A 23,686-nucleotide genomic window follows, 5' to 3' on the forward strand; every position below is an offset into this window, starting at 1 on the left:
AAGGAAGGAAGGGAGGGAGGAAAGAAGGAAGGAAGGAAGGAAGGTCAGTCTTCAGGGAATGGAGGTGGTTGGGGTGAGAAGGGGTCTTAAAGTATGCATAGGAGTTGGATATATGAGACTGGGTTGAAAATATCCCACTAGTCTCAAAAAAGCACATACTATATGATCTTGTTTATGTGAAATGTCTAAAAGAGGCAAATCTATAGAAAGTAGATCAGTGATTACCTGTGTCTACAGCCTGGGGGAGGGAAATGGGGAGTCATTGCTAATGAGTACAACAGGGTGGCGAAAAGAGTTCTAGGATTATGGTGATATGGTAAGAGCTTCCATGACTCTGTAAATGTACTAAAAATGAATTCCACACTTGAAACTTATGGTATGTAAATTATATCACAATAAAGCTTTTTTTAAAAAAATTGAGGGAAAAAAGTGGGGTCAAAGAAAAGCAATACTTCAGTAACCCTGCTTCATAAGTATGGAGGAAATATCCTAGTTTTAAGTCCCTCGTCTTTTTTACCTTTAAAGTGGGCCTGCATGACTTGTCATGAGGAACAGAACAATAATGTGATGGTCCTTTTCAAATTATTCACCCTTACATAAAATGGGAGGCATTCTTAATAATAGCAAATTAATAAGTTTGCTCTTAATAAATCAGGTGTTCATTTATGAGGTTAGCATGGAGTGAAATACATCCCCAGGTCTCAAGCGCTTGCATACATTTATGGATGGCTGTGATAAATATTTTTATGTCTGTGCCGTATGTGTACCAACTCCTCTAGTAGTCTGGGAGATCTGCTCTTTCATCTCTTCTGTGTTCAAAGCAGGGCCCCCAGGGCCATGCAGATGAGGTCTCTGTTCTCAAAGACGTTCCCTCTTTCAGGATTCTGACAGACTACAGCCTGCCTGCCCCGCAGACTGGAGAGCTGCGTCCTCCTGCAGGCGTGGGTGGTGATTAGAGTGGCCTGGGGAAGCTTGAGTGGTGCCGAGCGTTGTTTCTTCCTCAGTGGCCGCTCTGGCCTTGGAGTGGTCCTGCCCAGTCTCTGTGTGGCCAACTCTGAATCTGTGATTGAGGATGGCAAACCAGGCTGTGTTAGAGATCGTGCTGGGGCTGGCTGACCTTCCCCAAACCCGGATAATCTCTCTCCTTGGCAACAGGCTGGGGCACCGGGGGACAGTGACAGATTGTGAAATCCTGTGGCTGGGCTTTCTAGAATTTACTTAAAAAGAGAAAACGGTAACAATACATTGCATTTGTGTCATGCTTTTGGAAACAAAGCAAGCAAGCAGTCTTTAAAAACTGCTCAAGGAGAAAACAGCTTTAGAACTGTCTGGTAGAGAGCAAACCAGGTGGGTAAGAAATGTGTTGTCTTATTCTTCTCCACTCAACAACATTGAGATGCCGAAAGTGTTAGGAGAAATCATTTTCTTGGGGGGATGCAGAGAAAGAGAGAATGGGAGTGACTTGATCAAGATCACACAGCATTAGGGGCTGCGTTTGACCTAAACTTCTCGACTTTTTTCATCAGCCCAAAGCAGGCAGACAGGATGAAGTGGGATGACATTACAGTTCACTTGGTCCACCTGAGAACCTGAGATTCTGGTATGTACACAGCTTGTCTGAGTCAGGTTGTGAACTTGGTCCTTTAGGGCACATGAAAATATGTCTCTGCTTATAGGTCTGAAAGTAATAAGGAAGAGTAGGGTTTGGGGCATGAGAAAAATGGGCATTCTCCTGCAAAGTCATTTGCATTAAGTATCTTTAAGCAAGGCAGGACCAGACTCAACAGATAGGGATGGGTGGGACTGCTTCTGTTGCCTAGGGAAGCTTAGTGGAGTTTGGAGATTTAAAGGTGAGCAAACTCTGACCAGTGGGCCAAATACAGCCCACTACCTATTTTTGTAAATAACGTTTTATTGAATCACTGTCACATTCGTGTATTTATTGGCTCAGTCTGCTTTTGCTCAGAGATCAGACGGCCCACAAAGACTAAAATCTTTACTATCTGGCCCTTTAAGAAAAATTTGCTGATCCTTGCTTCACACCATACACATAAAAAATTAACTTAAAATTGGGCCAGGCACAGTGGCTTACGCCTGTAATCCCAGCATTTTGGGAGGCCGAGGCACACAGATCACCTGAGGTCAGGAATTCGAGAACAGCCTGGCCAACATAGTAAAACCCCCTCTCTACTAAAAATACAAAAATTAGCCAGGCGTGGTGGCACGTGCCTGTAATTCCAGCTACTCGGGAGGCTGAGGCAGGCGAATCACTTGAACCCAGGAGGCAGAAGTTGCAGTGAGCTGAGATCTCACCACTGCACTCCAGCCTGGGCGACAGAGCGAAACTTCATCTCAGAAGAAGAGTCTGGGCGCAGTGGCTCACGCTTGTAATCCCAGCACTTTGGGAGGCCGAGGCGGGCAGATCATGAGGTCAGGAGATCGAGATCCTCCTGGCTAACACGGTGAAATTTTTAGTACAAATATTTTGTACTAAAAATACAAAAAATTAGCCAGGCATGGTGGCGGGAGCCTGTAGTCCCAGCTACTCGGGAGGCTGAGGCAGGAGAATGCTGTGAACCTGGGAGGCGGAATTTGCAGTGAGCTGAGATCGCACCACTGCACTCCAGCCTGGGCAACAGAGCGAGACTCCGTCTCAAAAAAAAAAAAAAAATTTACTTAAAATTGGCCGGGCTTGGTGGTTCATACCTGTAATCCCAGTGCTTTGGGAGGCCGAGGCAGGAAGATCACTTGAGGCCAGGAGTTCAAGACCAGCCCAGGCAATGTAGCAAGATCCCCATCTCTACAAAAAATTTTAAAAATTAGCTAGGCACAGTGGTGCACACCTGTAGTCTCAGCTGCTCAAGAGGCTAAGGTGGGAAGAGCCTGGGAGGTCGAGCTGCAGTGAGCTATGATTGTGCCACTACACTCCAGCCTAGGTGACAGAGTAAACCCTGTCCTGCAAAAAAAAAAAAAAAAAAAAAAAAAATTAATTAATTTATTGTAAGTGTAAAATGTAAAACCATAAAATTTCTAGAGGAGCATGCAGGAGGAAAATCCTTGTAACCTGGAGTTAGGCAACAATTTCTTTGATACAACACCAAAAGCAATTTATTATTTTTCAAATTATTCAAATTTTTTGATAAACTTTATAAAGAACTGCTCTACAAAAGAAATTATTAAATGAATGAAAAGATAAGGCACAGGCTGAGAAATTATGAACAGATAACATATCTAATAAAAGATTTGGCTGGGATCAGTGGCTCATGCCTGTAATCCCAGCACTTTGGGAGGTTGAGGCGGATGGATCTCCTGAGGTCAGGAGTTCGAGACCAGCCTAGCCAACATGGTGAAATCCTGTCTCTACTAAAAATGCAAAAATTAACCAGGCATGGTGGCATGCCCCGGTAATCCCACCTGAGGTGGGAGAATTGATCAAACCCGTGAGGCAGAGGCTTCAGTGAGCCAAGATCGTGCCACTGCACTCCAGCCTGGCAGCCTGGGCAACAGAGCAAGACCTCGTCTTACAAAAAAAAAAAAAAAAAAAAAAAGATTTATATGCAAAATCTCTAGAAAATGCTCTAAAGTCAGTAACAAGAAAACAACTCAATAAAAAATAGGCAAAAGATTTGAATAACCGCTTCATTCAAAATGGGTGAGGATATATGGATAACATATACGGACATGAAAGGATACTAACATCATTAGTCATTAGGGGAAAGCAAATTGAAATCACAATGAGATACCACTACACACCTATTAGAATGGCTAAACTTAAAGAGTGGCCATACCAACTGTTGGACAGAATATGAAGCAACTGGAACTCTCATACACTGCTGGTGAGAATGCAAAATGGTACAATCACTTGGAGAAGAGTTTGACAGTTTCTTAAAAAGCAAAGCATACTCGTACCGTAGAATCCATTATTTTACTCCTAGCCAAGAAAAATGAAAGCATATGAACATATGTCCACAAAAAGACCTATATGCTAATGTTTATAGCAGCTTTATTTGTAACTAGAAATAACCCAGATATCTGTCAACAAGTGAACAGAAAAACAAGTTGTGGTATATTCATGTAATGGAATAATACTCAGCAATAAGAAGGGATGAACTATTGATAAATAACAACATGAATGGCTCTCAGTTATAACTATCCTGAGTAGAAAAAGCCAGACACAAAAGGAGTACATACTGTATTATTCTATTTATTAAAAATTCTAAAAAATGCAAACGAATTCTATAGGGATAAAAGCAGATTGGTGGTTCCCTGGGGATGGCAGGGGGCAAGGAAGAGCAGAAGGGCTTGATTGCAAAGGGACACTTGGAATTTGGGGGTAATGGATATTCATTATCCTCATTGTGGTGATGATTTCATAGGGGCATGTGTATGTTTGTATAATGTCAAAAGTTATCAAACTGTTCACCTTGAATGTGTGCACTTTATTGTATGTCAGTTGTGTCTCAATGAAGCTATTTTTTTAAAAAAAAGAAAAAAATCCTGATCGTGTCATTTCTTTCTTTAAACACTCTGTGTAGTTTAAGCAGCCAGTCCAACTCCCCAGGCTTTCTGTTTCTTATCTCACCACAGTGGCTAGCTCAGCAGCCACTCTGTCCTCTGAAGCCTTCCCCTTCATTCTAGGTGACCACAGGTGAGATCTGTATTGCCACTATGAGTGATATGGACTACCAGATGCTATCTCCCAATGTAAATAGAGGATCATTGTTGCCTTCCAATCCAACTAGGTAAGAGAGCCAATCTCAGATGCTCATTTCGTTAAGAGTCTGTTGCTTGCCACCATCCTGGTGTCAAACACTCTATTGGGGAGGGTTAGTCACGGAAAGCAGAATCCACTCTACCTAGTTAAAACAGAAAATAATGTATTAAAAGATGCCGGAGACAAGTTCAAGGAGAAAGTTCTCAGCCATTTCTGCATAAGGGAATTACCTCAGTATGTGAGGAATGATCTGACTGTAGAATGATGCTATCTCTGTTACAGAAGTACCATTTAATGGTGCGTCTCTCCAACACATCATAACTTCCCAAGTCACCTTCTTATCAAACTGCTACTAAAACTCAACTTAGAGCCTTTGATGAATGGCATATTCCAGGTATGGGGTAGGGAAAGGACAAGGTGAACCTGGAATACCTCATCGGGCTAGAAAGCAAAGATGTGCTCAAAGATTGATGGAGACATGTGAAAAGAACATGGGATGATACACATCTGTTAAAATGGATGAAGCAAAACAACAACAATAATAAAAATCTGACAAGGTTGCAAGAAGTGATTCCAGGCTCACTCCAGGATGATTCAGCGAACCAGCCGTCTGATGTAAATGAGACACCTCCCACAGAAGACCTGGACGTGGATCAAAGACAGAGGATCAGCCTCCCTGGGAAATCTTTGAGGAAGCCACCAGGATCGTGTCCTGGTGGAAATCAGGAGTCTTGAGTTCTAGGCTGGTCCTGCTGCTTACCAGCTCGTGCCTGCCAAGAGCAAGTCTTTTCCTCCTCAGAGCCACAGGTGTCCATGTGTGTTAATAAGTGGGAAGGGGTGGACACTAAGAGTTTTCAAACTGTGTTCCTTGAAGCCCAGGACTCCTGGGAATTGCTTTGGGATGCTGCAAGGGCCAGAGGGAACCGGGTTAGGGGAGAGCTGCACCCAGAACAGACCAGCTTTTATCTGCTTTATGTTTGGCAGGTTTCATTCTCAGTTGACAACCTCAGGGGGTGCAGAAAAATCAATTCCTTTACTTTCTAAATTTCTAAATTAATTTCTGACTCCCAGAACCCATCCCAGAAGCTAGATGAAGTGTTTACCCCAAATATTGTTTTTTTTTTTGTTTTCGAGACAGAGTCTTGTGCTGTCGCCCAGGCTGGAGTGCAATGATGTGATCTCTGCTTACTGCAAACTCTGCCTCCTAGGTTCAAGTGATTCTCATGCCTCAGCCTCCCGAGTAGCTGGAATTACAGGGTATGTCACCACATCCAGCTAATTTTTGTATTTTTAGTAGAGATGGGATTTTGCCATGTTGGCCAGGCTTGGTCTCAAACTCCTGGGCTCAAGTGATCCAACCGCCTTGGCCTCCCAAAGTGCTGGAATTACAGGCATGAGCCACCACGCCCAGCTAATTTTTGTATTTTTAGTAGAGATGGGGTTTCACCATGTTAGTCAGGCTGGTCTCGAGCTTCTGACCTCAAGTGACCCGCCCACCTCGGCCTCCCAAAGTGCTGGGATTACAGGTGTGAGCCATCACACCCGTTCAGATATTCTTAGGGTTCTCAGACAAGGGTGCCCACTAACAAGCCACATCCCTGCCCAGTGGCCCCTGTGGGCCCAGCTGTCTCTGCTGATTCTGTGTCACTCCTGAGACATGGGTGCCTTTTGGGAGCTCACCAGTGTCCCCCTGCTTTTCTCTCCTCATCCCACAGCCCCACTCCCCAACCTGGGAAAGCCCTTCCTAGCCTGGGGGAACTCTCCCTTTGTGTTTCTTCAAGACGTTCATTTAGTCTTTGCCAGAGTCCCCGTTATGGGATAAATTGTGTCTCCCCCATCCCCAAATTTCGTTTGTTGAAATCCTAACCCCCAGTACCTCAGAACAGACCTTCTTTGGAGATAGATTCTTTACAGAGATAAGTTAAAATGAGGTCATTAGGATTGGGCCTAATCCAATTTGACTGGTGTCCTTATAAGAAGAGGAAATTTGGTCACAGGCATGCATAGAGAAAGATGATGTGAAGAGATGCGGGGAGTAGACAGCCATCTACAATCCAAAGGAGAGGCCTGGGGCAGATCTGCCCTCACAGCCTTCAGAAGCAGACAACCCTCGTGACACTTGGAGCTAGGATTTCTAGCCCCCCGAGCTGTGAGGCCATCCATTTCTATCATTTAAGCCACCCAGTCTGTGGTATTTTGTTGTTAGAACCCTAGCAAACTAATACAGATTCCTTCCCCATCTTTACCTCTCTTGCAAACCCTCTAAGTTCTCCCAGGTATTACAGGCTATTCCCCTAATGTCTGTTTGAATGGGAGAAAGGGATAGGGAGAAAAATTTAAGTTAACTACTTCATAATCTAATTCAGCTACACATACATAAGGTTCCGTTTGAACAGAGGACCAGAAGCTAGAAAGAGTTTTAAAATGACGGTTCGGCTGGGCATGGTGGCTCATGCCTGTAATCCCAGCACTTTGGGAGGCTAAGATGGGTGGATTGCTTGAGGTCAGGAGTTTGAAACCAGCCTAGACAACATGGTGAAACCCCATATCTACTAAAAATACAAAAATTAGCCAGGCGTGGTGGTGGGCGCCTGTAATCCTAGCTACCTGGGAGGCTGAGGCAGGAGAATCGCTTGAACCAGGGTGATGGAGGTTGCAGTGAGTCGAGATCATACCACTGCATTCCAGCCTGGGCAACTGAGCCAGACTCTGTCTCAAAAGTAAATAAATAAATTAATTAATTAAAAATGACTGGGTTGATGAGTTGATGAGTGTTATCATTGGATGATGGGTCTATGGGGGTCAACTGTATTATTCTCCCTACTTTTGTGTATATTTGAAAATCTCCATTATAAACTGTTAAGAGGGAAAACAAGAGAGTGAGAAAACATCACTTAGACTAGACGACTCAGGTGTTTCCCACCTCTAGAGTCCATCATGGCATCATCAGTCCCTCTCCTTGTCCCTACCAGCCAGGCTCAGCTGACAGCATCAAGAGCCATCCTCCAGCCCCCACAACCCCCACTGCCACCAGAGCCCATGGCCTTCCTTCTCCAGCTGGGCTTGGTGCAGAGACATCCGTATCCCCGGGCAGCCACAGCGGAGCAGAGCAGGCATGGCAGCCAGACCCCCAAGTACCGAGCAGACTCCCCAGGCGAAACTTGGCTGCCTCTCTGGGTCCTCCTGAATGGTCCCTGACCCCAGCTCCTCTCTCTCTGACCCCAGCTCCTCTCTCTCTTCTCAGGAGTCATTTTCCCTGAATCCTGTAATACCATTTAAAATATCAAATCACAACTCCAGTGTTACTAATGACCACTCAAATCATTTTTCTGGGACAGCACAGTGGCTCTTGCCCAGGACTTCTCCTCGTTGAAAGCTCTTGTTGACCCCCAACAAGGTCAAAAGCTCCTGTTGACCCCCAACAAGGTCAAGGCAAAAGAACCCATAGAAATAACAGTATTCGTGGCATTTAAAATGAGTTCCAGATACTATTGGTACGAGGGTCACAGGTCACATTACTCCTGGCACTGCAAGGGTCACGTTACTCCTGGCACTGTGGTTAAATAGTTACTAAATAGCAGCCCAATCCTTCTCAACTTCCTTATGTCCCATTTCAGGGGCTACTCTTTATTTATTCCCTTTTAATTCCTCCTCTAAACTCACTTCTTCCTTTAGAACCAACACTAATGTTGAAATTTCCACTGACAAAATGAGAAGAGGAAAATGAGCTTTTCATGGGACTGATTTCATAAAATTTAAGAGACTGTCTTTTTTTTTTAATGATTATCTTCTTACTTTTTGGTCTTAAAATATCTTTTCTTTCCTGACACAGTGGTATCAGTGTGTCATGATGTATCAGTCAGAGTTTAATTGCAGGTACAGCAGTCACTCTAACTATTTTAAGCAGAACAGAATTTAACACGGGGATTTAAGACTTTACAACATGATTGGAGGGGCTGGTGGTGCAGACTGAGCCCAGGCTTCTAGGAATGCCTCCCAGCATGGTAGGACTGGTCTGTCAAGAGCCGCACCATTGATGCCAGTGTCAGGAATCTCGGGGGTCAGGAAGCCACTGCCCCCATCTGCCAAGTTCAGGACTGCATCACCAAAATGGATGCTGCAGAATCTGCCTCTTGACATCCACAAAACTAGAGATGGGTCCTGGGCTCTTTGCCATGTCTGCCCCAGGAAAATCAACCATCTCACCTCCAAGCTTTCCAGGAGAAACAGTGGAAGCAGCAAAAGCACAGGCTTGGCCACACTGCTGCCTTGCAAATCTCATGCCAGTGCACCTGCCTGGCAGGGGGCTGGGGTCGTGTGTGGACCTGGAGCTGTAAGGCCTGCTGCAGGGGTGCAATGGAGTTGTGTGAACTAATCTGCAAGATCCGCCACTGGTGATAATTTGTTTTCCTTGGCAACATTGTGGCTGATCTGCCATATTATATTCATTTGTGAAATGCAAAATCTGAGAGTGGGAGGCATCAATCCTAAGAGAAGCCCCATCAAGGACAGAAATTAAACTACCTGTATTCATACCAGAATGTCCAGCACATAGGGAAAGGTGCTCCTCTTCACTGTCATCAGGGCAATGCAAATCCAAATCATGATTAAGTCACAACTAAAGTCATCACTCCATACCTTCTAGAATGACTAAAATGAAAAGGAGTGATAATGCCGAGTGTGCACAAGGATGTAGAGCAGCATGTGTATATTATTAGTAACGCTTTGGGGTGCCACAGTGCCTACTAGAGCAATGAGTGTGGGTGACCTCTGACCCAGTAATTCCATCCTGAACCCATCAGAAAAACATGTACGAGAATGTTCATGGCACCACTGCTTATTTATTTATCTATTTATTGAGACAGTGTCTTGTTCTGTTGCCCAGCCTGGAGTGCAGTGGCACAATCATGGCTCACTGCAACCTTGACCTCCTGGGCTCAAGCAATCCCCTGTCTCAGCCTCCCAAGTAGCTGGGATCACAGGCACACACCACTGTGCCCAGCTAATTATTCTTTGTAGAGACGGGGTGTTGCTATGTTTCCCAGGCTGGTCTCAAACTCCTGGTCTTAAGTAATCCTCATGCCTCAGCCTCTCGACTAGCTAGGACTAGAAGCACATTCCACCATGCATGGCAAATTTTTAATTTTTTTTGTAGAGACAGGGTCTCACTACGTTGCCCAGGATGGTCTTGAACTCCTGTCCTCAATTGCTTCTCCTGCCTTGGCCTCCCAAAGTGCTGGGATTACAAGCATGGGACACTGTGCCCAGTGGCACTACTGTTTTTAAGAACCAAAAACTGTAAACAACCCAGATGTCCCTCAGCAGCAGGATGAATGAATATATTGGGGTATAGTCACACAGTGGAACTCTACACAGCAATGGGAGACAACAAACACCACCGAGCAGTAGCACGGAAGAACATCACAGACATGATGCTGAGCCAGTAAGGACGGACACGAAGAAGGCACACCATTTGTTTCCATTTATAAACCTCAAGAGCAGGGCCTTAGCAGTTAGCACAGTGGCCCCCCTTGTAGGTGGATGGGAACTGGAAGGGAGCACAAAGGGGGCTTCTTGGGTGTGGATCATGTTCTGTTTCTTGATCTGGATGCTGGTGACACACGTGTGTTCACTCTGTGAAGTTTTGTCTTGCTCTACACTTATGACATAAGTACTTTTAAATATGTATAGATACTTCAATAAAACTGACACAAACCAAACAACTACTTAGCGTCAATCTTTCTTTCTCTGAGCACCCTCCCACTTACACCAGGCTGATGATCACGATGGTTCCATTTATGGAGCACCTGCTGTGTGCCAGGCTCTGCTGATTCTCATGACCTCGGGGCAAGGTGGCAGGATGCTTGCCCCATTTTGTGGGTGAGGTGGCCTTCCCACAGCCCTCCCAATCACATACCCCTGCAGTGCAGCTCACTGCTTCTCCACTGTGCTCAGTCTCTTTTCCTCGTCTGCAGCCTGGGTAAGTGGTCCTTTGCCAAGGATGTGGCACTTCCCTGTCCCCTCCCCTCTGCTGCTGTCCCCGAGATCCAGGTTGGTAATGCTGAGCAGCTGCCGCCATCGCCAAGCACCCCAGAGGGCAACATGTTGTTCCTTGATGACAAGCCTCAGGGAGCCATGCAGTCACTGCCGGCCACACGGGGGTGGTCTAGGATTCTGGAACTTGTTCTTCCCCTTGTGCCAGTCTCTCCTGAGAGAAGTATGGGCGGTGCTTGAGGGATCTGCCAAGCCAGGGCCCACAGGGGCAGGGAGGGAGGGCTTGTACCCAGGACTAGCCCCTTGTGGTTACCTGCACTGCTGCACCATCTCTGGGGAGAGTAGGTTCAGAGCCTCTGGTTAGTCTAAGCCCTTATACCCCAGATGGCTCATAGAGGACACTCCTGATGTCCTTCGGGAGGACCCTTCCCCAAGCTTTGGGAATATTGTGCAGGTGCATGTGTGTGTCTGGTGTGCTCCCTGAAGGCAGGCACTGCCTCATTCTCCCCTACCCTCAACCTGACACTGGCAGTGCCTGGCATCAGCAGAATGAAAAGAAGTGCCAGGTATGGACAGATGAGATCAAGAAAGACACACTCTCCCTGCCCTCAAGTAGCTTATAGCATTGGTGATGATAGCAACTGACATTAAGTAATTAAATTATTTATTTATTTATTTTGAGACAGAGCCTGACTCTGTCACCCAGGCTGGAGTGCAATGGCACAGTCTCAGCTCACTGCAACCTTGGCCTCCCAGGTTTAAGTGATTCTCCTGCCTCAGCCTCCCAGTTTGCTGAGATTACAGGCACCTGCCACCATGCCTGGGCTAATTTTTAGTAGAGAGGGGGTTTTACCATGTTGGCCAGGCTGGTCTTGAACCCTGACCTCAAGTGATCTGCCTGCCTTGGCCTCTCAAAATGCTGGGATTACAGGTGTGAGCTACTGCACCAGGCCCACAACTAACATTTATTGAACACCCACTATTTGCTGAGCACTGTTCTAATTTCTTTCTTTTCTTTTCTTTTCTTTTCCTTTTTTTTTTTTTTTTTTTAGACAGGGTCTTACTCTGTCACCCAGGCTGGAGTGCAGTGGTGCAATCATGGCTCACTGCGCCTCAACCTCCCAGACTCAAGCAATCCTTCCACCTTAGCCTCCCAAGAAGCTAGGACCACAGGCATGTGCCACCATGCCTGGCTAATCTTGGAAAATCTTTTGTAGAGATAGGGCCTCTATGTTTTCCAGGCTGGTCTTGAATTCCTGGGCTCAAGCACTCCTCCTGCCTAGCCTCCCAAAGTGCTAAGATAACTGGTGTGAGCCACTGCGCCCAGCTCTTATTTCTTTATAGACATTGTCTCATTGAGGTCTTAAAACAACTCTTTGAGGCAGGTCCTATTGAGTCTCATTTTGCTGACAAGGGAACTGAGACTTAGAAGTTTAAGGGACCTGTGGAAGGCAGCCTCTGAGAGGGCCCTGGCATCCCACCGCCTTGTATTCATGCTCTCATATAGTCCCCCTCCAGTCCAGGGTGGACTCTCTCCTACTGAGCAGAACAGGGCAGAGGTAGTGGGATGCTGCTCCTGAGATTGTTACTCAAAGACTGTGGCCTCCATCCTGGGTGCTTTCCCACTCTCTTGGGTCACTTGCTTCAGGGGAAGCCCTCTGCCGTGTTGCTAGGCAGTCTCACGGCGATACCCTCACGAGCGAGCTTGGACCCTGTTCCTCTCTTAGTTGAGCCTTAAGGTGGCTGCAGCCTTGGCCTGCATCTTGACTGTAACCTCATGAGAGACCCTGAGCCAGAACCACCCAGGTAAGCTGCTCTCAGGTCCCTGCCTGACCCACAGAAACTGGGAGATAGTAAGTGGTTGCTTTAAGCAGGCAAACGCTGGGGTAATTTGTTACATAGTAGTAGACAGCTAACACACTTGCCTGTCCTCACAAGGCCTGTCTCTGATCCTGCTGGAATTTGAAGCCAGTTATGTCTGACCTCAGCATCCATGCTTTTTTAAAAAATTGCAACTTTTATTATAGATTAAAGGGTACACGTGCAGTTTCGTCACTTGGGTAAACTGCATGATGCTGAGGCTTGGGATCTCAACCATCTCATCACCCAGGCAGTAAGCATAGTACCCAACAGGTGGTTCTTCAGCCCACATCCGCCTCCTCCCTCCCCTCTCTAGTGATCCCCAGTGCTATTGCTTCCATCTTTTTCATGTGTATTCAATGTGTAGTTCTCACTTATAAGTGAGAACATGCAGTATTGGTTTTCTATTCTTGCATTAGGTCATTTAGGATAATGGCTTCCAGCTCTATCTATGTTGCTGCAAAGGACATGATTTCATTCATTTTTATGGCTGCATGGTATTCCATGGTGCATATGTACCACATTTTCATTGTCAATTCACAGTTGATGAGCACTTAGCTTGATTCCATGCCTTTGCTATTATGAATGGTGCTACAGTGAGCATACAGGGGAATGTGTCTTTTTGATAGAATGAACTTTTTTCCCTTGGGTGTATACCCAGTAGTAGGGCTGATGGGTCGAATGGTGGTTCTATTTTAAGTTCTTTGAGAAATCTCCAAACTAGAGTCCATTTTTTTTTTTTTTTTTGAGATGGAGTTTTGCTCTTGTTGCCTGGGCTGGAGTGACCTTAGCTCACTGCAACCTGTGCCTCCTGGATAAAAGTGATTCTCCTGCCTCAACCTCTGGAGTAGCTGGGACTACAGGTGTGCACCACCACGCCCAGCTAATTTTTTGTATTTGTAGTAGAGACAGCGTTTCACCATGTTGGCCAGGCTGGTCTCGAACTCCTGACCTCAAATGATCCACCCGGCTTGGCCTCCCAAAGTACTGGGATTACAGGCGTGAGCCACTGTGCCTGGCCGCATCCGTGCTCTTAACCACTCCCCTATACTGCTTCCCCTGCACAGAAGAAACATAGTCAATGCTGCTTGGACTGAATTGAGACTACCCTGAACTGATAAGAAAGCTGAGGGATGCCTAACCCCAGTAGATTCTTAACCATTCTGGGCCGCAGTTTTCTCATATGAAAGATGAAAATGATAATAATACCTAATTTCATAGGGTTATTGTGAGGAGTAAACAAGTTTATAATCGTGAAGAAGAAGGTCTTCGAGCAATAACAGCCATTATTAGTATTAGATGAAATAACGTATGCAAACTTTTTTTTTTTTTTTTTTTTTGAGGCAGAGTGTCTTGCTCTGTCACCAGGCTGGAGTGCAGTGGCGCAATCTCGGCTCACCACAACCTCCGACTCTCTGGTTCAAGCAATTCTCCTTCCTCAGCCTCCCGAGTAGCTGGGATTACAGGCATGTGCCACCATGCCCGGCCAATTTTTGTATTTTTAGTAGAGATGGGGTTTCATCATGTTGGCCAGGATGGTCTCGATCTTCTGACCTCGTGATCTGCCTGCCTTGGCCTCCCAAAGTGCTGGGATTACAGGCGTGAGCCACCTTGCCCAACCTAATGTATGCAAACATTAAGTGAAATAATACTTGGCTCAAGCTCCTCTGACAATCAGTGTTCTCCTTTGCAAAATGGAGATATCAATGTTGTCATTCCTTGCTGTCAGGATTAGATGGACTGGCCCAGTGCCTGGCAAATACTAGAGGCTTAATAAATGGGCCAGGTGCAGTGACTCACACCTGTAATCCCAGCAGTTTGGGAGGCTGAGGTAAGTGGATCACCTGAGGTCAGGAGTTTGAGACCAGCTTGGCCAACATGGTGAAAACCCATCATCTCTACTAAAAATAAATAAATAAATACAAAAATTAGCCAGGCACGGTGGCAGGCACCTGTAATCCCAGCTACTCAGGAGGCTGAGGCAGGAGAATTGCTTGAATCTGGGGGCCGGAGGTTGCAGTGAACTGAGATCACGCCACTGCATTCAGCCTGGGTGACAGAGCGAGACTCCGTCTCAAAAAATAAATTAATTAATTAATTAACTAATTAAAAAATGGCATCCACAACATGATACATCAACAGATTTTTTTTTAATTTTTTAATTTTTATTTTTAGAGATGTTGTCCTGCTTTGTTACCCAGGCTGGCCTCTAAATCCCAGCCTCAAGCAATCCTCCCACCTCAGCCTCCCAAAGTGCTGGGATTACAGACGTGAGCCACTGCACCCAACCCATTGACTGATGTTTGAAGGGCGGCACGTGGCAGATGAGTGATCTGTAATAGCTGTTACGGGGCACCACTATGGATCCTGCTCATTGGAGACACCCCATTTCCCTGCCCTGGAGTCTGGGAGCTGGCTGAAGGTGGAGGGCAGGGTGAGGGTGTGGCATGAAGAGCTTGTGAATCGAGGGACATCTAAGAGGCTTGGCCCTTCCTCTTGGTCCTTGGGAATGTTCTCCTTCAGAGGCCCACAGCAGGCCCACTGTGCTGGCTGCTGGCAGGACCCTCGACTCTCCAGTGAAGGGATTATGTTAACAGTCCCAAGAAGGAAATTGATTCCATGAAAATCCCCAATCCCTGGGGCTGGGAAACTTAATGAGTCCCAGCACAAAGGAGTCCCCGCCATTTCTCGTTCCAATTGGATCTTTCTTGCAATGGCATGGTTTGTGCTTCAAATGTGCTCCAAAAGAAATAAATGAGTAAATAACGCAAAAAAGATGGGCCTTACTCTGCAGCCCTATGTGGAAATGTTTGGGAAATTGTGATGACCATCTTCAAAGATTTGGAGATTTGTGAAACATGCTTGTATAACTTCTTTTGCCAACTTCTTGTTGAGTTTTTTTGGCATATTGAAGTATGAAATATCATAAAAGGGAAAACAAAAAACACGTAGCCCCCAAATGACACTGGAACATACTTATTCAAAAAGTTCATCTGCAGAGCACCCCAAACTTTATCATTTTCACTGAGGTGGATGTGGGCTGTGAACTTAAGGATGGCAAAGGTGAGTTGTGATCTGGCTGGGACAGATCACTTCCCTTCTTGGATTTTCTCATCCACTAAGTATCAGGCTTGGACCTGATCAGTGGTTTTCACACTGGGTTCCTTGAAGCTCCTGGGGGTGCCCTGAAAGGGCTCCCAACCTGTTACATCCATCAGAACTGTTTCCCTTTCGTCAGCCTCACATTTTAGAGATGAGATTCTCTAACTGGGAAAAGGGATTTTCCTGCTTAGGAAAAAAAAGGCTCGAAAGTTTCTTAGATCATCTGTAAGCTCCCGTGAAGTTCTGATACTGTGAGTCTGCGTTCAAAAGAGGGAAAAGGGATTGAAAATGGGATGCAAAGTATAAAGTCAAACTCAGAAAAGAACTTCCTAACAGCAAACAGCATAAGTCTCTGTCACAAGCAACGTGGAAGGAAAGCTGAGGAGTTTTCGTTTGCAGGGCTCTTTGAGGAGAACAGCAGAAGAGTCTGGACGCAGTGAGGAAATTGCCCGTGGCTGGAGGATTCCATGCTCCTGTGAAATTCCTAAGTGGGCCGAGCAATTCCTAAAAGGGGAAAGGCCTTGCAAGCCACAAGGCAAAGTCTACTTTTCACATTTCTTTCCTTCCACCTGGACTTACTCCTCCCATATTTCCAACTCGAGTTGTGCCCTTGACAAATGTTTGCTGAGTGCCTACTACGTGCCTAACGCGATGCGCGTAACGCGATGCGCGTGCTCGGGAGACAACGCTGAACAAGTCAAGAATCGCTGCCTTCTCGGAGCTTCCCTTCTGAGAGGAAATGAGGCAGAACCGGAACTACTAGCCACAGGCACTTAGGGATGCCTGTGCCAGGACTCAGAGGGAAAAACATAGAGCAACAGAACATTTCCAGGGGAGTCGGACACAGAGGGCTCCTGGGATAGGCTTCCCGGAGAGGTGATGTTTGAGAGAAAACCGGAAAGACAGGTGAGAATGAACCAGGGGGAGAGGGAAGGATCCCTGCAGCGAGTGAGGAGCCCTCTCCAATGAAGGAAGTTATCGGGGCGCCCCAGAGATGGCTTCTCTGATGCACACACATGCTGACCATGCCTTGTGGGTTTAGCTCGTTTACAAGTTCCAGATCAATGAGTTCACTCCCTTCGTTGTCTCACTATCTGGATTAGCTCCCTCCACCTCCTCTAAACCTGCTGCAGACCTGCCTGGCTTTTCTCTGTGGCTCCCTGCCTCCTCCTGTCTTCTTATTTTGGCTGGAACGCGAGGAGTCCATTTTCACATGGTTGTCACTGCAGGGACCAGGGACAGGAGACAAAGAACCAGAGAGGGTAAGGAAGGCAGGGGTGAAAAACAAGTGGGTTTCACAGATGAGCAAGCCGCTGGCCCGAGTGGGGGCAGGATGGACCCCATGGGAGTGAACTTGGACACTTGGAGGGGCTTTGAACTTTGGAGCTTCTCCCACCTTTGGAGCCCAGGACCCCTTCCCCAGCCAAGGGAATAACTCCAACAGAGGCTTTTAGAGGCACCTCTACAGAGGGGGCATGTTCATTGGATTTTAGCAGGGTTGCTGTGCTGTGAGACACTTAGCCAGCACGGCAAGTGCTCAGTACAACATAGTTCTTTTTTTTTTTTTTTTTTTTTTTTTGAGATGGAGTCTTGCTCTGTCACCCAGGCTGGAGTGCAGTGGCGTGATGTCGGTTCACTGCAGCCTCCGCCTCCCGGGTTCCAGTGATTCTCCTGCCTTAGCCTCCCAGGTAGCTGGGATTATGGGTATGCCCCACCAGGCCCAGCTAATTTTTTGTATTTTTAGTAGAGACAGGGTTTCACCATGTTGGCCAGGCTGGTCTCAAACTCCTGACCTCAGGTGATCCGCCCGCCTCAGCCTCCCAAAGTGTTAGGATTACAGACGTAAGCCACAATGCCCAGCCCAACATAGTTCTTAACAACAGCCACAGTAGCGGCTCTGGTTGAGGAACTGATCCCATTGTGGAGACTCAGCCAGGATCCCACCTACCTTGCCCAGCTGTGAAAGCAGAGGCGGGCAGTAGGACTTCTATTTTTGGCTGTTTTGTTTTTGTGTTTGTTTTTTGGGTAGTGAAGATTTAGGAAACAGAGATCAGCAGCATAATTAAAAGAAGCTAATAACAAAATCAATCTGCCATGTAATTATATATGTAGCTGCTTTTTGCTGCATGGTAATTAGTCATAAATAATAAACAGTCGATAAAAACAAAGGTAGCTGATTTGCCTTTCACACAGCCAGGCCATGGTCACAGCCTTCCTCTTTTTGTCTTCTTAGTGCCCCTAGACTGGCCATGGATCAGGGCTGAGAGTTTACCTGATGCCAGGGAGCATTCAAGCACACTCAATGCTGACACTCATCTGTCGTGCCTCAGTTGCCCCTATGCCCCAGGCCATTCCTTTCATCCTCTCATCAACCCCAGAAACTGCCCACATCCCCCCACCGTGGGGGTGTCCTTTGGCTCCATTCAGCTGCCCCTTCATGTCTGCTCTGACCTCAGGCTGCCTTCCTCCTCCAATGATCAAACACTCTGTGTGCTCCTCCTCGATGTGCCAGGCTTTGCAGCAGGTGCTGGAGGGACAAAGGTGAAGGATACCAGTTAGATTATCAGGAGAAAACTGTGAAACATTTGGGTGTATGATGATGAAATATTCTTGCTCTGTGATGTCTCTATACACGTACATATTATTGCTCGTGACCAAGATATTTTTGTAGGACTCAAAAAGGGTTATTTTAAAAGAGAGAGAGAGAGAGATGAATAAGATCCAGTTCTTGATCGAAAGGAGCCAATAGGCTGGGAGAGGAAACAGCCTCTATACAGCTCATCCCGACGCCCATGCTAGAGGGGCGTCTACAAAGGCCGCGGAAGCAGATGTGCAGGCAGTGCTTTCACTTGGGTGAGAAGAAAGGGGTTGGGAGACAGCTCAGAGCAAGTTTCATTGAGTTGCATCTTGAAGGGTGAGGAGGAGTTTGGCAGGTGGCAGAGGAATTGTGATAATAGCTCACATTTATTGAGCACTTATGAGGCACCAGGTGCTGTTCTAAGAACCGTATGTGTGCTGACCCATGTAACCTTTGAAACCACGCGGTAAGGCAGATGTTATTGTCTTCATTTTTAGAGGAGGGAACAGGGTGTAGTGAGTTGAGTTTTGTTCCCACCAAAAAGATGTGTCTAGGTCCTGACCCCTGGTCCCTGTGACTGTGACTTTATTTGGAAATAAGGTCTGCAAATATAATTAAGGATGGAGATCTCATTTTCAGATATTAAGAACTTATCATGAGATTACAATCTCATTTCTTGATGAGATAATTTTGATTTAGGGTAGGCCTTAAATGCAATGACTGGCGTTCCCATGAGAGAGAAGAAAGGAGAGGGGGATTTAAGGCACAGAGACACGGGAGAATGCCGTGTGAAGGGAGGGGCAGACACTGGAGTGAAGCTGCTGGAAGCAAAGGAAACCTGGAGTCTCCAGAGGCTGGAAGTGGCAAGCAAGGGTTCCCCCTAAAGCCTTCAGGGGTAGCATGGCCCTGCCTGTAGCTTAGTTTCAGAAGCCGTAGAACAAGCTCTCCTCTGGAGAATCATTGTCTTGAATCACTGTGAATGATCACCATCTCTTTTTCTCCCTCCCCACAACAGAGGTCTTTCAGTTCCACATCAATGAAGGGTAAGGCTACCCCCTTTCCCCAGGGTAAAAATCAATGACCCAGTGAACCAGGTCCCAGACTTGCTTTAATGCACTACAAACAAGAACCCTATGAGCTGATGATCCTTTCCCTGAACAGCAGGCTGTTCCCACTAGTGTGTGCCTGGGCCACCAGCAACAGTTTGACTTCAAGAGTCACTCAGTAGGGGCAGTCCTAGGGCTAAGGGAGCCCCCTAAGTGGAGAGACAGGAAAAGGCTGGGCTCCTGCTTTGGGGAGGAGTCTCAGGGCTTTAGGCCAGCAGCAAGCTTGGCTGCCTGTCCTGTCAGGAAGAATAGAGACTCCCTTGCAGGCTGGTCCACACCTCCAGTGCCACTGGACTATTCAGATGGACGGTGCTGGAGCAGGCAGAGCTTTCAGGTGTACAGTGCTGGGGCAGGCAGGGCTTTCAGGTGGACAGTGCTGGGGCAGGCAGGGCTTTCAGGTGGACAGTGCTGGGGCAGGCAGGGCTTTCAGGTGGACAGTGCTGGGGCAGGCAGGGCTTTCAGGTGGACAGTGCTGGGGCAGGCAGGGCTTTCAGGTGGACAGTGCTGGGGCAGGCAGGGCTTTCAGGTGGACAGTGCTGGGGCAGGCCAGGGGGCAGGACTTGGGCAAGGGGCACGTTTCTGCGTCTCCACCATGTTTTTGTGTTTTCGCTCCTTTGTCCTGATTCTCAAGAGACGGCTGGGGACTGGCTGTTTTTTTCTAGGGAAGTCAAGTCTTGCGATAGCAGGAAGGAGACTTGGTGCTCTCATGGGAGGTGAGAGCAGCAGCCAGGACCTGGAGAACCCGAGGATGAGGGCGGGCAAGGTTTGGAAGCCTGTGGAAAAGAATCATATCATGTTTCCTGGGACCCTGAGCGCCTGGGCTTGGGAACTAATGGACCACAGGGACACGCAGGTGCAGGTCTAGAAGCCCATGAGTGTGCTGAGCAGCTCCACCAACGTCTCAGTGGGAATTACCCCCACGGAGGGCCAGCTGCCCAGCTCAGGGCCTTTGCAGGGCTGAGGAGGACTGGACTCCTGTCAGGGCAGAATGCAAGCGGATTTCCTCCCTTCTTTGCTTAGATTCTCCATCTACTGGTCCCTGCCTGGCATGCCTTCCCCTCCCAGGGTAGCTATTACATTTCTGCCAGGGTCTAAGCAAGAAAACAACACGGCTCCATTGTGTCAGGTTCTGAGAATTCTTTTTGTGAGCGTCAGGTTGGTGTCAGTGTCCCTAGGAGGGGCTGAAGGAGCCCGCCAGTCCCAAGGGAAAGGGACCCAGCCTGCAGGTGCAGAAGGAGCTGTATCAGGCCCTCAAGGCTAGCACTGAGCAAGACGGCAAAAATGAGGAATAGAGATGTGGGGATTTTATCATTTTGTGGGCACTTGAATGGGTTGCTTTATGTTTGTGACAACAAAGGGAAGAGGATTTCATTGTTGAGCACTTACTTTCTCTGTGTGATCAAAAGATTGACTTCAAAACGAGAGTTCTATCTCCAGGCATTTGCCTATTGCGGGTGTTGTTTGGGCTCTGCCATGACGCGGTGCTCATGGGTACCCAGCTTGTGGGCCAGGCTGGGCTGCTGCAGCTGAAGTGATTCAAGATGGCGAGAGAGGGGCTGAATGCTCAGCACGGGGCACCGCGGTCTGGGAGCTACAGTAAAAGCGGTATAATTAGCACAGTCATGAAAGGTGTAAGTTCTGGAACTCCACAGCCTCCCTTTATAGCCAGGCTCTACCACTCACCTGCTGGGTGATTTTGCGCCAGTTATTTAACCTTTCCTCAATGATTCCTGTTTCTTCCTCTGTAAAATGGGAGTCTAACAGTGTTGAAGTTGTAGAATTATTGGGATAATTTCAGGAGTTAACGCATGTGAAAAATATAAACAGTGCTTGGCACAGTACATGCTGAGCAGTATCAGCAGTATTCCCTGTGGTCCTGGGCAGGGGCAGACACCTGGCTTTGGGGATTTTGGGGGAGGAGGGGGAAGCATGTCCTGAGATCCTGGGTGACTCCTGGGTGGAGCCCAGCCTGGGCCTGACTAGTGTCTAGCAGCCCGATGAGGCTTGTCACTTAGGGGAGTTCCTGTCCTCAAGTGTCAGAGGCATTGGCACCTCTGGGCCCCACTGGGGGTAGCCTGTGCACACGTGCTATGTCCTGGGACTACAGAATGGGGAAGTGGCTGAGGTTTCTGCCGGGCCAGGAGAGGAGGCCACAGTCTCTGCTCTCCACTGAAACAAACTCAGCTGTCTTTGACCATTTCATGAGCTAGGGAACAGGGCAACCTTGCAAACGAGGTATCATTTTCTCTCTATTTTTTACATAAAAGAGGCTCAGGAAAGTGGTGAAGACAAAAAGTGGAGCAGGAATCGAACTCAGGCCCAACTCCAAAGCATCGCAAGGCTCTGTCTCCAAGGAACCAGGCAAGGGCTGGGAGATTGGTATTGGGCAAAAATAGAACCACATAAGTCAATGATATAGGGTACTCAAGAGAAGTGTGAGAAGAAGGGAGATAACTCAGAAGACTGAAGAGTGAAGAGTGAGAAACCGAGGGAGGAAAAGGAGAAATGAGGCCCTATGGTACCAGGGGTGTCTCTGCTCTATCTCTGCTGGAATGGAAGGTCCCAGGTATGTGGAGCTCTAAATCCAGAAATCTCCAAGGCCCAGGCAGGGAACTCAAATGAATGCACAGGCCTGGTGAGGTGACCTGGAGAACCCACTTGTAGAAAGGGGACAGCCTCCACTCAGTCCCCGCGGGTGTGCCGAGGCGTGCAGGAACCAGGCCCAGGCTTGCCAGAGTGCCACATCTTCCTTCAAGAGAAGCAGGAAATTCATTTTTTAAAATGTGAACTCTCATAATTTTAAAACGCTGGTAACCAAAACAATTTAAAATATCATTTTAAGAAAAACAAAAACAAAAACGAAAAGCCTACTGGCTGCCAGGATACAACCTCTGCTTTATGCCACTTGTTTACATGAGGGGCTCATGGTCAGATTGCAAGTCAATCCAGGGCTTCTCAAGACCCCAGGAGGAGCAGAGCGTGTGTGTGTCAGGGCGGTGAGAATTGAGGACTCTGAGGAAGAAAGCATCCAGATTTCCAGAGAGAAGGAAACAGAGTAAGACCAATGCATTGCTACCAGAAAATGCAAAAGGGACATTTGCCTTTGACCACTGAGGTGCCTTCCACCAGCCCTTCCCTGTCACAGTGGGGCAGGGCCTTCAGCTCCACTGGAGGATATGAGGATACCCGTGCAGAGAGGGCTGAGGGAGGCAGGGAGGAGGGGTGCTTGGGGGCGGTGGAAGCCGCTCAGCTGGGCTGCTGAGGAGTGAATCACATTTCCATGTGATAGGTGCAGTTCACACTTTGTAAGGGAGCAGGGAGCCTGACTTTTCTAAATATACCAGGCAAGCCAAACAGCCACCTGGCTTGGGATTGACATTCCTGACAGGAGGCTGGGCAAGCCCTTGGATTCCGTATCTGTAGGCTGCACCTCAGGATGCTGCTCTGACTAGGGGAGAGTGGCTGAGGCAGGAGCTGGGCCTTCTGGAAGGTGCCTACAGATAGCAGTTCTTGGGTAAATACATGTAGGAAACTCGGGAAAACCCTCACAGGCCCAGATTAAGCTGTGCAACCACAAGCTTCCAGAGGGGTTACTGGAAACTCCTGGTGGACCTCCCTCTTTCTGTTGCCCTCGGTCCTCCCCGGGCTGCCTGAAACAGTGGCCCCCTGGTTGTGTCCTCCAAGCTTATTCGTGGCAGTATTCACGACATCCTTCTCAGGGCCTGGGAGGGTCCCCCCTAAATCCAAAATCTCCCGGAAAATCCCCACCTGAGATCACAATGTGGGCAGCCCTGACTCTGCCTGCCTTGGCAGCAAGCTCAGGTCCCTGGAGGAGTAGGAAGTTACCTTCTTGGCTTACCCTGAAATGCCCTGCACACCATCCTGCAGGCTGTAGGGTGGGGTGGGGGGGATGAGGAGTGGCTCCTATCCCTCTGTTGCCCAGGCTGGAGTACAGTGACGCAATCTCAGCTCACTGCAAGCTCTGCCTCCCGGGTTCAAGCCATTCTTCTGCCTCAGCCTCCCGAGTAGCTGGGACTACATGCATCCGCCACCATGCCCGGCTAATTTTTGTATTTTTAGTAGAGACGGGGTTTCACCATGTTAGCCAGGATGGTCTTGATCTCCTAACCTTGTGATCCACCCACCTCGACCTCCCAAAGTGCTGGGATTACAGGCGTGAGCCACCGTGCCTGGCCAAGTGGCCCCTATCCCTCTTGGCATCAGTTTCCAACTCTGTACAAGTGGAGACTGGAGGTGACAATGCCAGTCTGAGGCCCCTTCCGCGCCTGATATGGCATAGTTCCCTCAGGTACGATGTGGGCTGGGAGCTTG

This window comes from Pan paniscus, chromosome 2 (assembly GCF_029289425.2).
Source record: "Pan paniscus chromosome 2, NHGRI_mPanPan1-v2.0_pri, whole genome shotgun sequence".
In the NCBI taxonomy this organism is placed as follows: Eukaryota; Metazoa; Chordata; class Mammalia; order Primates; family Hominidae; genus Pan; species Pan paniscus.